Source organism: Lynx canadensis, chromosome B4, assembly GCF_007474595.2.
Source record: "Lynx canadensis isolate LIC74 chromosome B4, mLynCan4.pri.v2, whole genome shotgun sequence".
NCBI lineage: Eukaryota > Metazoa > Chordata > Mammalia > Carnivora > Felidae > Lynx > Lynx canadensis.
The window spans coordinates 29,254,587-29,271,262 of record NC_044309.1 but is presented as its reverse complement, the minus strand read 5'-3'; positions in this window follow the sequence as shown (position 1 = coordinate 29,271,262).

The window sequence follows — 16,676 nt, the reverse complement described above, 5'->3', positions numbered from 1 at the left end:
TTCCCAGCATCCTTGCTAGGAAAAAGCAAGGGAAATTCTTCTTTCGAACCTTTAGAAGAAGCATTGCACCGCAAACACTTTAATTTCAGACTCTTAGACTCTGGAACTGTAAGAGAATAAATTACTATTGTTTTAAGCAACCTAGTTTGTGGTATTTTGTTATGGCAGCCCTAGGAAACAAATACACACAAAAAAATTTCCCTAAATTTGATGGGAGGGACATAAACTGTGGCCTGTTTTTTGATCATTTCATAATAACAGATTCCTAGACAAGAGTAGCTGACACTCCCAAAGACATATGAGTTCACAGGCAAAAATAACTTGACACCTGAAAAATACAAGCTTTGCAAAGGAAAAGAAAGAAAGAAAGAAAGAAAGAAAGAAAGAAAGAAAGAAAGAAAGAAAGAAAGAAAGAAAGAAAGGAAGAAACAAAGAAAACTAAAAGAAAAGGTCCAGAGGCACCTGGCTAGCTCAGTCCGAAGAGCATGAGACTCTTGATCTCGGGGTTGTAAGATCAGGCCCCGTGTTGGGTGTAGAAATTATATAAATACATACATATATGCATATATACATACATATATGCATATATACATACATATATACATGCTTTTAAAAAAAAGTTTAAAAAAAAAGACAAACCAAAAATATACAAATACACACAAACAGAATATTAGCAACACAAAACAGGTACATGAGTATTTTTTTAAAGACTGAAGTAGAAATACTACAAACGAAAAATGTAATAAACATAACTGATCACAGAATAATACTGCTGAAGAATAAATTAGGCAAATGAAGATCAGAGTGAGATATTCTGCCAGAAAGCAGCAGAAAATGATAAAGAGATAGAAATGAAAAAGAAAATAAGAGATACATAGAAGAATTATACAAATATCAAAAACCAGATAAAAGAAGATCCAGTGAGGAAAAAAAATATGAAATGGACAGGAGGAAATATTTGAATAAATAATAAAGATAAACTTCTCAGACTTAAGGATAGTGGAAAGACAGATCAAAAGTGTTCACAAAATACCAAAAAGGAAACAGATAAACAACAAAACATAATTAATGAAATAAATATAAAAGCCTCAAAAAGAAAAATTTGAAAGTTTTCAGAAGGAAAGAGCATATAACCTAAAAAAGAGGAAGAATTCAATTGCCACCAAGTTTTAAATAAAATTTCTTCTTAAAGGAATCTATATTTTGTCTAAATTGCAAGCTCTTTGGATGCAGAGTCTAGCTGAAGAATAAAAATGGATGCAAAGATTAGCAGCATTTATCACATATTCTCAAACATGAATGAAGGAAAATACACATCATCAGTAAGTATTAAAAATTAATATATTTTAAAGAATTTAAATTCTTAATCCTATGAAAATTGGGAAAATATAGGCCTGCATTTGTTGACAATATATAAACATGATTAAATTTTTTGGAGAAGTAGTACCTAGTATAGAGAGGGTCATCTAATAAATTTTAATAGACTAATAATAGATATTTTTTTATTTGGCATGGAAAAAGTCAATGGCATCCTGTTAGCACATTTATGCAAAATAAAATATCAACACCAAATAATAGACTATTTTAGGAAGTAAAATAAAAACCAAAAAATAAATATTATATGATACATTATAAATGAAATCAGTTACAATAACATTTTTACAAGCTAATTATTTCTCAATTATTTCGGACACAATCCCTAAGGTTAAACCACAGAAAGCACATAAAAATTATTGATATAATTGTGGATTTCCAAAATGCAAATATTTCTATATGTGAACATGTATTAGGATTTTAACCAAGAGATGACACAGCTGGAGAAGAATCTACTGTTTAGATTACTTACAAAAAAAAATTAAAAAATATATATATCACATTATATATATATATACACATATATATAACAGCAATACAATGCCTCAAATACGTATGAGAAAAAACAAACAGAAAATACTCAAAAATGAAAAATCCGTAATATTTTGCACAATTCATCAAGACTTTTTTTTTAACTTGGTAGTGAATGATAGAGCAAAAATATCTTCTGACAACACTGAAAATTTTTCATTCTCAAACTGTACAACTGCTTTATTGTTGTAATGAAACACTACATAGTTAATTGAAAACAGTTGTCAAACATAATTTTTATATCATAGTCAAATAAATATTGGGAAAGATTATTTGATGTCATGTCACTCAAAATTCATTTGAAGAATGCAATGGTTTTGGAAACTGTTGACAATAATAAATATATACATTGTAGAACATAAGCCAAAGTCCCCTGTTGGAAAATATATCCATTTATATTTTTCTAATATTAATAGTGGCATAATATTTTAAATAAAGGTAATGTAATAAGTGATACAGAAACTAAAATTTAATTTACAAAATTGAAAAGCATCAAAAGAATTTCAAAGAAATTATATTGCCAAAGACAATGCATCAAAAGCATCAGGTCTGAGAGAAAAGGACCAGCAAAAAAGACTTAAGAATGATTGATCAATGAGCCAGAAGGTAAAACCAGGAGAGGATGTATTGAAAATAAAGTGAAAAAAAAAAAAAAAAACTTACGACTAAATGATAAACTGCGTTAAATGCTGGGCAGGTAAAATGAGGACTAAGAATTAACCACTGGATTTAGCGACAAGGAGGTAGGTCATTTGTGACCTAAAGGATAGCAACAGTTTTAAGAGTGACGGAGGTGAATGCCTGAAATATGGACAAAAGGAAGATTTTTTAAGAAAAAAGTAACATGTTTGTATGCTGTTGTAGGTTGAATTATGCCCTCTCCCCCCAAAAATTATGTTCAAGTCCTAACCCCAGAACCTGTGAATGTGACCTTATTTGTTAATAAGATCTTTGTAGATGGAACCAAGACGAATTCAAACTGGATTGGAGTGGGCCCCAACCCCAATGGTGTGCTTCCTGGAAGAAACTCAGACCTACAGGCGCATGGGGAGACCACCATGTGAAGACAGAGGCAAAGATGAGAGCAAGGAGTCTAAGGGACACCAACTGGCAGCGGCCACCAGAAGCTGGGAGGAAACACGGAACAAATCCTCCCCGAGAGCCTCCAGGAGGAACCAGCACTGCCACACTCTTCAGACTTCAGCGTCCAGAAATAGAGGATAAATGTTTGTTGTTTTAAGCCACCCAGTTTGTGGTACTTGTTTAGGCAACCCTAGGAAATTAATACATATGCTGATGGAAATGACCCAGTAGAAAGCAAAATGTATTGATTGGTATGGAGGGAAACTGCTGGAATGATATCCTTGAGTAAACAAGGGGATATAGGTTTTAATGCATAAATGCTCCCGTGCACTTAAGGCAGGACCAGGGAAACTTCTGCGGTGACAGACAGGAAGGCAGAGACGCCCGCTACTTCAGGAAACCAATTGAGAAAAAGACGGGCCGCGCACCAGGTGCAACCAAACAACCTAATAAATGGACCCATGAAGTTCACACGCGTATAAAAATAAAGGTTAAGGGGCGCCTGGGTGGCTCAGTCGGTTAAGTGTCCGACTTCGGCTCAGGTCATGATCTCACAGTCCGTGAGTTCGAGCCCCGCGTGGGGCTCCGTGCTGACAGCTCAGAGCCTGAAGCCTGCTTCGGATTCTGTGTCTCCCTCTCTCTCTGACCCTCCCCCGTTCATGCTCTGTCTCTCTCTGTCTCAAAAATAAACAAACATTAAAAAAATAAAATAAAGGTTACATGGACTAAACGCTTGTATTTACAAGAAATATTTAGGGATTTTACGTATTTTCTTCATTTAATCCTAACTATCCTAGGAGGAGTAGATCACCACAAATTTGCCCAAGTTTATCAGTCACCTTCTACCACAAAGAAAACGTTTTCTGGTCTCCCTTCAAGGATTCATCTCAAACGCTTTAATGATACAGTACACAACGAAATGGGGGGAGGGGGCAACACAGGGCAGAGAAGCTACGATTATCGTCTTAGATTTCTCATCAACAGAGGCACAGCTGCCGCTTTTGCCAGAGAACACAACAGAAACCCTCACACTCCGCGGAGGGAAGGACCGCAGGCGCCTCCCCTCCCAGTGGCTAGAATACCTGCTGAGGCCGCTGGAAGCCAGGTTACTGGGCGGTTTTGCCTTGGCCAAGCGGGCTCTAAGGTGAAAGAGTTGGAAATGCCGAGCCTCCCAGACTTCCTTCAAGGCGGAAGCCCGCAAACCCTTCAGACTCCAGCCTTGCTATTTTACAAACTGACATTAGGGCGGAAAGGCCGGGCCTCTGCGCCCTGAGGCGGCGGCAACGACAGGCCCGGCGCTAAACCGCGAGATGGGCGGTTGACGCCGCGTCACCGACGCCCCCGCCGCGCGCCCCCGCCCCGAGAGACCCGCGCCGCGCGCCCCCGTCGCGCGCGATCCGCCGCCGTTCTAGGAGCCAAAGCCTGAACCGAGTCTTTCCCGGAACTGAAGGCTAGAGGATTTTCGGCAACTGTGGAGCCCTACGAAGTAATACAGTCCAGACTGCGCTTTCTGTGTTTCTTGCTCCCTGGGCTGTGTACTTCCCTCCAGGACGCTGCACAAGTGAGATTCTTTTAGTCATTTGGCCTAAAGAAATAAAACAGGGGCCTCTTTGGTGCTTTGAGAACTTGGGCTTCATCACCAGCAAAACCTGAGCCCCAGGCCCTTAAAGTCTGCAGTTGTCTAAAGTTCTTTACAATCCGGGGTTTGGTAGAGTCCCTTACCAGACTTTAAGCTCCCAGGGAATTGTGCAGCGGCTTCGTATTTTAAAAATAAAATGTACCAGAGAGGCATCTGGGTGGCTTAGCCCCTTAAGCCTTTTGAGTCTTGATTTCTGCTCAAGTCATGCCCTCACAGCTCCAGACACCAAATCCTGCTTCAGGGTCCATCCTCTTAGCACCGAGCCTGCTTGGGGTCCTCTCTCTCTCTCTCTCTCTCTCTCTCTCTCTCTCTCTCTTTCTCCCCTCTTCTCTGCCCATCCCCTGCTTGTACTCTCTCTCTCAAAATAAATAAATAAACTTAAAAAATAATTAAAAAGTAAAATGGACTAGAAAGTTGCATCATGCCACACAACAGTCCATTGCCATCAGTTTGCATACTACTTCAAAAGATGTAATTTTCCAAGGTAGAGTTTTTTTGATAGTTTGACTTCAAGAAATGAATTTTTTCTTTTAAAAAATGAAAACTATTGATTTAAAACACTCTCCAAATAAAGTTTTGTTGCCCAAAGTACAATGTTTTAATATTTAAAAATACTAACTTGATATAATTTAATTTTTTAATAATGGCTTGTTTGGTTTGCTATATGAATATTCAAATAAATAGTTCTAGGGCACCTGGGTGGCTCAGTTGGTTAAGCGTCTGACTTCTGCTCAGGTCATGATCTTGCAATTCACGGGTTCGAACCCCACATTGGGCTCTATGCTGACAGTTCAGAGCCTGGATCCTGCTTCAGATTCTGTGTCTCCCTCTTTTTCTGACCCTCCCCTGCTTGTACTCTTTCTCTCTCTCTCTCTCTCTCAAAAATAAATAAAAACATTTTTAGAAACATAGCCCAGAACAAAATCTGAAACAAGAAGTACAAAAATGGAAGAGGGCTCCAAATTGAGACATAGAAGGATCCTGAACTCACCTCCTCCCCCAAACACAAGAAATTTCCAGCTACATATGGAAAAATTCCCTCTGCAAAGGACTTTGGAAGCTAAGTGAACAGCACTTCTGCAACGTAGGAGAAAAGGGCCACATTGAGACAGGTAGGAGAGGTAAAGACCAAGTCTTGCAAGAAACCTCTCCAAATCCCAGCAGACCCACAATTAGGAGAGATCTCATAACATAAGAGCTTGTCCCTGAGGACAAAGGCTCCCCAACTCTTGGGATCTGCACCAGAGAAACAAGCCACAGAATGTCTGGCCTTGAAAAACAAGGCTTACTTCCAGGAGAACCATGTGGCTCTAATAATGGAACATCCACTCTTAAAGGGCTTGTGCCTAGACTCATTCACCACCCTTACCCTCCAGAGCCAAAGCAACAATTTAAAAAGCACCTACATCATATGCAAAGGAGACTCATTTGCTAATCTTAAAAATATTTCAATTTATATTCAATTGATAATGTGGTCATTTCAAGGATCTGGGACAATTTAAATTCTTACAAAAAGAAGTGGAATTTCCTACTGACTCATTTCCTAATTTTCAGAGTTATATAGAAGTTATGTGATACAGTGATATATTTATTCATATATATAAACTAATATGCTTATATGTAACATAAACTTTCTATATATTGAGATATACACATTTAAAAGACAGAAAATATTTGTGTTTTATCCTTTCCTAGATATCAGCATACAATAAATGCTTGTTAAGTAAATGTTACAACTTTTTTTCAAAAGTGCAAAAATGTAAGAGATCCATGGAAAATTGTATCCCAATAGATGGAAAAAGAGGTACCATGCTAACATTACTCAAAAGAAAGCTGTAGTTTTTATATCAATTACAGAAAAACTGGATTTTTGAGTAAAGATGATTACCAGGGATAAAATGGGTTATTACATAATGATAAGTCATTCATTAAGAAGACATAACAATCCTAAACATTTATGAAACTAACAAGAGGATCAAAATATACAAAACAAAAGCTGATAGGACTCCAAGAAGAATAGACAAACCTACAATTAAAATCTACAATTAAAGTCAGAGATTTCATCATATCTCCCTCCATAAAATATGTAGACAGAAAATCAGTTAGGATATAGAAACTTGAATACCGCTTTCAACACTAACAACATTATCAACCAAATAGTAATTCATGTGTCAAAGAAATAGTCAAAATAGAAATTATTTTGAACTGAATGAAAATAAAAACAAATCATATCAAAATGTGCAGGATGCTGCTAAAGTAACACATAAAGGTAAATTTCTACACACCTGTAATAGAAAAGAAGAAAGTTCTCAAATGACTTCAAATTAGAAAGGAAAGGCACTAAAAAAAGAAGAGCAAATGAAACACAAAGGAAGAATAAAGGAAATGGTTAAGAACAGAAATAAATCAATAAAAAATAAATATAAACTCATCAGTATAAACTCTACAGATGTCAACAAGATAATAAGGGACTTTATGAACAACTTTATGCCTATAAATTCAAAATCTTGGACAAAATGGATAAATTTCCTGAAAGAAATGACCAAAGCTTATTCAAGAAATTGATATCGTGAGTACTATTATATATACTAAAGAAATTGAATTTGTAGTTAAAAAATCAAGAAAAGTTTTCCACCAAAAGAACCCTAAGCCCAGATGGCATCATTGGTGAATAATATAAAACATTAAAGAATAAGCAGTAAAAATTTTATACAAATGAGATCCAGAAAATTGCAGAGGATCCAGCAATACTTCCCAACTCATTTTGTGAGGCAGCATTACCCTAACACTGACATCAAAAACATTATAAGAAAAGAAAACTACAGGTCAATATCCCACATGAACATATATGCAATAATTGTCAATGAAATTTTAGCAAATTGAACCAAACAATATATAAAAAAATAGTAGTCATGACCAGCTGGGGTTTATTCCAGGGATGCAAGTTTGCAATAACATATGAGAATCAATGCAGGGCGCCTGGGTGGCTCAGTAGGTTAAGCGTCCATCTTCGCCCTAGGTCATGATCTCGCTGTTCCAGAGTTCAAGGCCCCTGTCAGGCTTTGTGCTGACAGCTCAGAGCCTGGAGCCTGTTTCAGATTCTGTGTCTCCCTCTCTCTCTGCCTCTCTTTCTCTCTCTCTCTCTCTCTCTCTCTCTCTTTCTCTCTCTCAAAGATAAATAAATGTTAAAAAAAGTTTTTATAAAGGGGCACCTGGGTGGTTCAGTTGGTTGAGTGTCCAACTTTGGCTCAGGTCATGGTCTTACAGTTCATGAGTTCAAGCCCCACATCATACTCTGTGCTGACAGTGAGGAGCCTGGAGCCTGCTTCCGATTCTGTGTCTCCCTCTCTGCCCCTACCTTGCTTGCACTCTGTCTCTCCATCTCTCTCAAAAATAAACATTAAAAAAAATTTTTTTTAATTTCATAGTTACAGAGAGGGGGGGAGGCAAACCATAGGAAACTCTTAAATACAGAGAACAAACTTGAGGGTTGATAGAGGTGGGGGAGAGGAGAAAGTGGGTAATAAGCATTGAGAAGGGCATTTGTTGGGACGAGCACTGGATGTTGTATGTAAGCCAATTTGAAAATAAATTATATTAAAAAAATTTTTAAAGCATGATAATCAATGTAATTCATCCTATTTACAGGCTAAACACACACACATATGCACACAGATGATTATCTAAAGAGGGGCTGAAAAAAATAATTGAAAAAAATCCAACATCCATTCCAGATTTTTCATAATCTGAAAACTTGAATTAGAAATTTTCTCAGCCTTATAAAACACATCAGTGAAAACCTATAGCTAATATCATACTTAATGGTAAAGATTGACCGCTTTCTCTCTATGATAAGGAACAGGACAAGGATGTCTGTTCTCATTACTTCTTTTCAACAATGTACTTAATGGAAGTCCTAACCAATGTGAAAGTCCAGGAAAAAGAAATGAAGGCATTCAAACTGCAAAGGAAGAAAAATGAAATTTTGATAAAGAGACAAAATGATCTATGTAGAAAATCTGATGAAATCTTCAAAAATTAACTAATAAGCATAACATGGTTGCAGGATACAAGACCAAAATACAAAAACCAATTGTGTTTCTGTATGCTCTTGATAAACAATGAGAAAGTAAAATACAATAAACACCACTTACCATGGCATCAAATACATGAAATATTTATGCATACTACTGAAAAAAATGTGCAAAACCTCTACACTGAAAATTATAAAAACTTGCTGAGAGAAAATAAATATCTAAATAAATGCCGATATACTGGGCTCATGAATTAGAAGATTTAATAATGTTAAGATGTCAGTTCTCCCCTACTTGACCTATAAATTCAATATAATCCCAATCAAAATACCAACAGGTCTTTTCAAAGAAATGGTACTAAAATTCCTTTCAAAATGCAAAGGACATGCAATAAGCAAAACAACTTTGAAAAAGAATAAAGTTGGAGGATTTCAAACAAAAAGTATAGTCCTAGAGGAGTCCCTGGTGTCCCCGGGAGTAAAGTCTTATTGACCATTTTTGAGCAACGCTCCCCTCCCCCAAGTGGCACCTATTGCTCTCATAAGTGCACATGTTGACAGTGGTTCCAATATGGCCTCCCAGCCACTGATACACCTTAGGTTTCTTACTCCTGTTCAACTAATTGAGAGTCCTTGTTTTTGGAGGGACTGTACGATGGCAGTCAGTCCAATCTGTCCTGTTTGTTTATAATAACAGTTGGGTGGGATTTGTCCATCCCATGAAATGCCTGAATAACAGGTATGAGAATGTGAAAAAGACAACAAATATTTTGACAAGGTTTTGCATAGGAGGTAAAGAAGCTGGGGCCATTTGCTGCTACTTCCAATACTGAGAAGCAAGATTAAGAAAACAGCAATCAAATTGTAATCAAAGCCATACGGCAGAGAGCAATTCAGAAGTCAGTTACATTCAAAAAATATGATTTGCAAGACAAAAATAGATGGTGGCTGCACTATAGCCATTGTTTGGGATGATCTTGAATGACAGTGTTGAAGCAAATTTTTCCTAATGAGAGAAGTTGTGAGCAGTGCCTCTGTTTATCCACTTTGCAGGGAAGAAGTGGCTCAACATAAGAATATATATGGACTCATGGATGGTGGAAAACTGCTTGGCCTACTGATCAAGGGCATAGAAGGAAATAGACTGACAGGTCAGAGACAAGATCCTACGTAGAGGCATGTGGACAGACACATGAAATTTTCCATATCACATATAACTGCCTACTTAGAAGGCATCCACTGCAGAAGAAGCACTGAACAACTTAGTGGACAAAATCATTCAGCTAATTGATATTAGCCAACCTCTGTCTTCAGGCATACTGAACCTGGCACATTGGGCACATGAAAAAGTGGTCACAGTAGGAGAGATGGAGGCTACACATCAGTCCAAAACCATGAAGTTCCTCTTACCGAGGCCAATCAAGCTACTGAATATTCACCATGACAGCAACAGAGGCCAATAACCTAGTGTGACACCATTCCTTGAGGAGGCCACTGGGTCATTTGGGGGCAAGTTGATTAATTTGTGCCCATTCCATCCTGGAAGAACCAGTGAAATACATGGGTCTGGAAGCATAGGGATGGAAGCAGGAGATATCCCAGTTAGCATCATTCCCAATAACCACTAAAGAACTCTGTGCTTTTCTTCCTGCAACTCTGGACTTTGGAAACTTAAAAATCTAGGTCCCCAAAGGGAACAGCAAGTCTCCTATTGAACTACAAGCTACAGTTTCCACAGCTGCCACAGCTGCCACCTAGACACCCTGGGATCCTTGTTTCCAGGAACCAGGAGGCTGGGAGAGGACTGACCACTTGGCAGGCATAAATGATACTGATCAACAGGGTAAACTAGAACTAATGTTACACAGTGGTAGCAGGGAGGAATACATGTGTAATTCAGGTGACCCACCTGAGTGTCTCTTAATACTCTCTTTCCCAGTTACAACTGTGAATGAGCAAATGCAGCAAACCTAGCCTAAGAACTGTGTGGGCCCTGGGGATCAGATCAGTCAGGAGTTTGGGTCACACCACCAGGTAAGCTGGTAAGTAAGTTGGGTCATGACCAACACAGGGAATAGCTGAAGAGAAGGAAATTTAGAACGGATGGTGGAGAAAGGACATGATAAGTGTGAGTTTCAGCCCCCAAATTAACTGCAGCAGTGGAGACTGTAGTTCAGCCCATAGACCTCCCTATTTTAAGTTTATTCTCAGAAAGAGAGGTCCACAGGAGAAACGTGTAAGAAGAAATACATGCAAAGCAGAGCGTGAATTGTGACAACCATGAAGATCTCACTGTGATGATCACATCTCCCTTCAAGAAAGAACCTGAAGCAAAGAGTATGGGTTGTTGAAAGCCTCTGGCTATAGATGCCATCAGGCTCTGTCTCAGCCTTTGAGATAAGTCCACTTGCCTCTTGGGCATTCCCCAGCTGATGACTAAGCACACAGCGATATAAAGATTTGCTATTTCTGGCCATTGTGGGACTCCTCCATGAGCATTCTCTGTACTTGAGATCCCAACAGGGCTTTCCGAGACTTTCTCACCTATGCCATGTTCTGATCCTCTTTCATTCTCCCTCTCCTTTCACAGGTACCAGCTCAGCATCATTGTCTGAAAGCTTCCTCTGCCACTCCTGCTCCTTCTTCCCTTTAACTTTTACAGTGGTAACCCCTAATAAATCTCTTTCATTTATAACTTCATCTTAGCACTTGCTTCCTGGAGGACCCAAATCAACAAAGAACTAAATGTAAAAACAAAAACCATAAATCTAAAAGAAAACATGAGAGAATGTATTCATGACCTTGGTATGGGTCTTAGACAAGACACAACTATAGCACTTAGTACTTAGTCAAGTACTAACTGTAAAAAAAGAAATTGATAAACTGGACTTCTTTCACAGTTAAAATGAATTATCTTTCAACAGATGAATACATAAACAAACTATGATGTGTCATTACAATGTAATACTGTTCAGCAGTAAATAGAAGGGAACTATTGATACACAAAACAATTTGGATGAATCTGGAAAGGCATTATGCTAAGTGATATTTTCCAGGGGTTAGAGGTAGGGGAGTGTGTGATTATAAAAGGGTAGCATAAGGGAGTGTTTTAGCATTATGAAACTATTCTGTATCTATATTCACAATGGTTACATCCATTCATGTGTTAAAATTCACAGCAATGTACACCAAAGAAGTCAATTTTACTATATGTAATTTTTTAAATAAAAAAAACAAAAATAATCACCCACATACTGATGCTTTGCTTAAAATTATTCAATGAATGAATGTTTGGGGCTGAAGTTGCTGCGGCATATGGTAGGTGTGTGTTTAATTTTGTCACAAGATGCCAGGCTTTTTTCCAGGGTGTTTGTTCTATATCTTGATTGGGGTATGCACTTGTGTCAAAACTCATCAAACTGAGCACTTAAAATGGCTTCAATTTATTTTATGTATCATATACTTCAATAAAGCTGATTAAAAGGAAAATGCTTTAAATTATCCTTACATACCAATAATAAAAGGATTTGAACAGACATTTCACAAATGAATACATAGTATCAATTATTCATTGATGAGCGACATTATTTTTCATTAAGATACTGCAGATTAAAAGCACAATGAGATACCACTACATAGCCACTAGAATGGCTAAATATCACTGAATACCAACTGTTCCAAGAATATAGAACTACTGGAATTCTCATACATTTCTCATGAGTGTGTGAAATGGTACTCAATTTTCAAAAACATTTTGGTCATTTCTTATAAGGTAACCATAACCTTACCCTCTGACTAAGCAATTCCATCCCATATGTACACAAAAATACATGGACATGGAACATTTGATTATAATAGTACAAAATTTAAACCATATAAATGTCCATTAAAAAGACTACGAGTAACCAAACTGTGTCATACTCATATAATAGAATACTAATCAGTAACATGAGTAATAACCACTGCCACACACAGTGTCATAAATAAATCTCACAGACATTATAAGCAAAAGAAGATAAATACAAAAGTCTATATACTGTATGATTCCATTTATATGAATTTCAAAAAAGTAAAACTAATATATATAGTGATATATGTTTGTCAGCCTCCAAGATGCCGTCAATGATCTTTGCCTCCTGGTTTTCATATCCTTGTGTAGTCCCTTCCTACACTGAATCATGTCTGGCCACATGACCACTACAATATTGTAGAAGTGACAGTGCATGACTTCCAGAGTTAAGTCATAAAATACATTGCAGTTTCTGCCTCAGCCTCACTTGGATTGCTGACTCTGGGAAGCCAGCCACCATAGCACAAGGACACTTAAGCAGACTTGCATAAGGTTCATGTGAGGAAGAACTTGCCGGCCCTGTGAATAAGCCACCATTCAAACATTCAGATGACTACAATCCTGGGCCTTGCTGACATGTGACACAATCTCAAGAAAGGCTCTAGTGAAACCATCTAAACAATGGAGTCCCAAATTCCTGACCCACAAAACTTACAAAATGTAATAAGTATTGCTTAGTATTTTAAGCCACAAAGTTTTGGATAATCATTTATGCAGCAATAGATACCTAAGACATGATAAAAATCAAAACAATATTTGTGGGAAGGGGCATATTGACTGAAAAGAAGCACAGGATAACTTTTAGGGGTAATAGAAATGTTCTATATCTTAATCCTGATGATGTTTATATGGATGCATTCATATGTCAAACTTTTGAACTAAATGCTTATGATCTATGCATTTTATTGCATTTAATATATATGAATAAAAATTAAACAAACAATAAAGAAAACATGATTCAGGAAAGAAAAAGTTCATTCATAATAGTAACTACACCATAAAATATCTAGAAACAAACATTAAAAATGTGCAAATTCATGGGCGCCTGGGTGGCTCAGTGGGTTAAGTGTCTGACTTGATTTCAGCTCAAGTCATGATCTCATGGTTTGGTTCCTGAAATGGAGCCCTATGTCAGGCTCTGCATTGACAGCATGGAGCCTGCTTGGGATTAACTTTCTTGCTCCCTTGCCCTCTCTCTCAAAATAAGTAAATAAACATTTTTTAATATGCAAATTCTATACAAAAAAAAAAAAAGACTAACTCCTTGGAGAATAATATCAAGGGGGATAAAGACCTGAATAAAAAGAGAGACAGACCATGTTCATAATAATAAAGGTAATTAAAACGACTAACATTTGTTGAGTGCTTTTAATGTAGCAGACTCTGGTTCAAGCACTGCACATGGATTATATCATATTATACCTTAAAATAACACATGAAGTTATTTCTATTTCATAGACAATGAAACAAATTCAGAGGTTAAGTCAATATTGTCAATATGTCTATTCTGCAGATAGCAATCCTTAAATTCAGTGTTATACCAAGCAAAAACTCCAACACCATTTTTATGAAATTTGGAGGACTAATTCCACAATATATATATATGGAAGAGAAAAAGAACAGTGACGGGGGATATGCTTTATCAAATCATGCAAAGTATGCAAAATAAATAGTGACTTAAATGGACAAATTTGGAAAAGAAAAACATTAACAAATAAGTAGGGAAACTGAATATAAAGCCCAGAAATAGATCCATAGATACAAAAATTTCTAGTTGTAAAAATACGATATTTTGAATCACTGGTGAAAGAATATGCAATTCAGTAAAATGGTTTGGATATATATCTACCGTCTGGGAAATAACTTACATTAAGTTCCAACTTCATACCATATAACAAGTTCTAAATCAATTAAAATATTAAATGCTAAGTAGCTACAAAGTATTAGAAAGAAAAGAAATGTAGGGGCACCTGGGTGGCAGAGTTGGTTAACTGTCCAACTCTTGGTTTGAGTCAGGTCATGATCTCATGGTTTGTGAGTTCAAGCCCCGTGTCACTCTCTGAGCTGTCAGCTTGGGACTCTGTCTCCCTCTCTCTCTGCCCCTCCTCCACTCATGCTTGAGCCCTTTCCCTTTCTAGGAAGAAAGAAAAAGAAAGAAAGAAAGAAAGAAAGAAAGAAAGAAAGAAAGAAAGAAAGAAAGAAAGAAAGAAAGAAAGAAAGAAAGAAAGAAAAGTAATGTAAAATTTTATAAGCTTGGGATAGGAATAGCCTTACACTCAAAGCTCAAAACCCAGCAAGGAAAAAATGAAAAGATTTGATTACATGATTTTAAATTTTCTATTTATTGCATGATATCATGAGCAAAACTTAAAAGACATATTTGCAACATATGTAACTAACAAAGAATATATAAAGACCTTCTAAAAAGACACCTGGGCACTTCTAAAAGGAGCACCTGCGAGGCTCAGTCAGCTAAGTGTCCAACTCTTGATCTCAGCTCAGGTCTTGATCTCACTTGAGTTTAAGCCCCGTGTTGGGCTCCATGCTGAGTGTGGAGCCTACCTAAAATTTTAAAAAATAATAAATAAATAGACAACTCAATAGAAAAATGAACTTTAAATATATAGTTCATGCATTTTGAACTAAATTCAAAAATTTGAAATTCACTTAGGCAAAAAAGCATAAGAAAATATGTTCAGGGCACCTGGGTGGCTCAGTTGGTTAAGTGTCTGACTTCAGCTCAGGTCTCAATCTCACGATTTGTGACTTTGAGCCCCACGTTGGGCTCTGTGGCTAACAGTTCAGAACCTGGAGCCTGCTTTGGATCCTATGTCTCCCTCTCTCTCTGCCCCTCCCCTACTTGCACGCTGTCTTTCTCAAGAATAAATAAACATTTTTAAAAAATTTTTTAAAGATGGGGCGCCTGGGTGGCGCAGTCGGTTAAGCGTCCGACTTCAGCCAGGTCACGATCTCGCGGTCCGTGAGTTCGAGCCCCGCGTCAGGCTCTGGGCTGATGGCTCGGAGCCTGGAGCCTGTTTCCGATTCTGTGTCTCCCTCTCTCTCTGCCCCTCCCCCGTTCATGCTCTGTCTCTCTCTGTCCCAAAAATGAATAAACGTTGAAAAAAAAAAAAAAATTAAAAAAAAATTTTTTAAAGAAAATATGTTCAAATTTTCTAGTAATTGTGAAAATGAAAACTAACATAATGAGATGTCACCTTATACCATCAAAATGGCAAAAATTAAAATAGTGATTATATCCACAGTTCACAAGGATTTGGGGAAAGGAACAATCTTATGCATACTTCATGAGAAAACCAATTAACAAAATCCTTTTGTAAAACAATTCAATATTATTTTTCAAAGTTAAAATTTTACATATTCTTTGACAGAATAATTTTACAACCATGAATCTATCTTATAGAAATGTCCAAATATGGGCACAAAAATATTTTAACAAAGATGTTTATTATAGTATTATTTATGATAGTGAAAATTCTTAAATAATACAAATGTCTGTCAAAACAGAGGTCACTTTAATAAATTGGGATAAATATATCCAAAATATTTTGTAATGATATGCAGCTATTAAGAATAGGAACTTTGTATATCACTATGGAATAACCACTAAGACATGTCCATTGAAAATTGTATAATTATGCATAAATTATTATTTTATTTTTTTAAATAACCTATATGTACTTCTGTAGATATATGTGTAGAAACATATATTAATGCAGCGAGAAAAATCTCAAAGGATACATATCAAAACATTTAAATTCAAGTTAGTTAACATGCAGTGTAGTATTGGCTTCAGGAGTAGAACCCAATGTTTCATCACTTACATATAACACCCAGTGCTCTTCCCAACAAGTGCCCTCCTTAATGCCCATCACCAGTTTAGCCCATCTCCCCAACCACCTCCCCTCCAGCAACCCTCAGTTTGTTCTCTATATTTAAGAGTCTATTATGGTTGCCTCCCTCTCTATTTTTGTCTTATTTTTCATTCCCTTCCCCTCTGTTCATCTGTTTTGTTTCTTAAATTCCACATGTGAGTGAAATCATATAATAGAATATGTATATGTAAGGTGGAAAATGAAGATGAACTTTATTGCTCTATGTGTTCATGCACATCTGAGGCTTTCATAAAAATACAGTAATTTATTTCT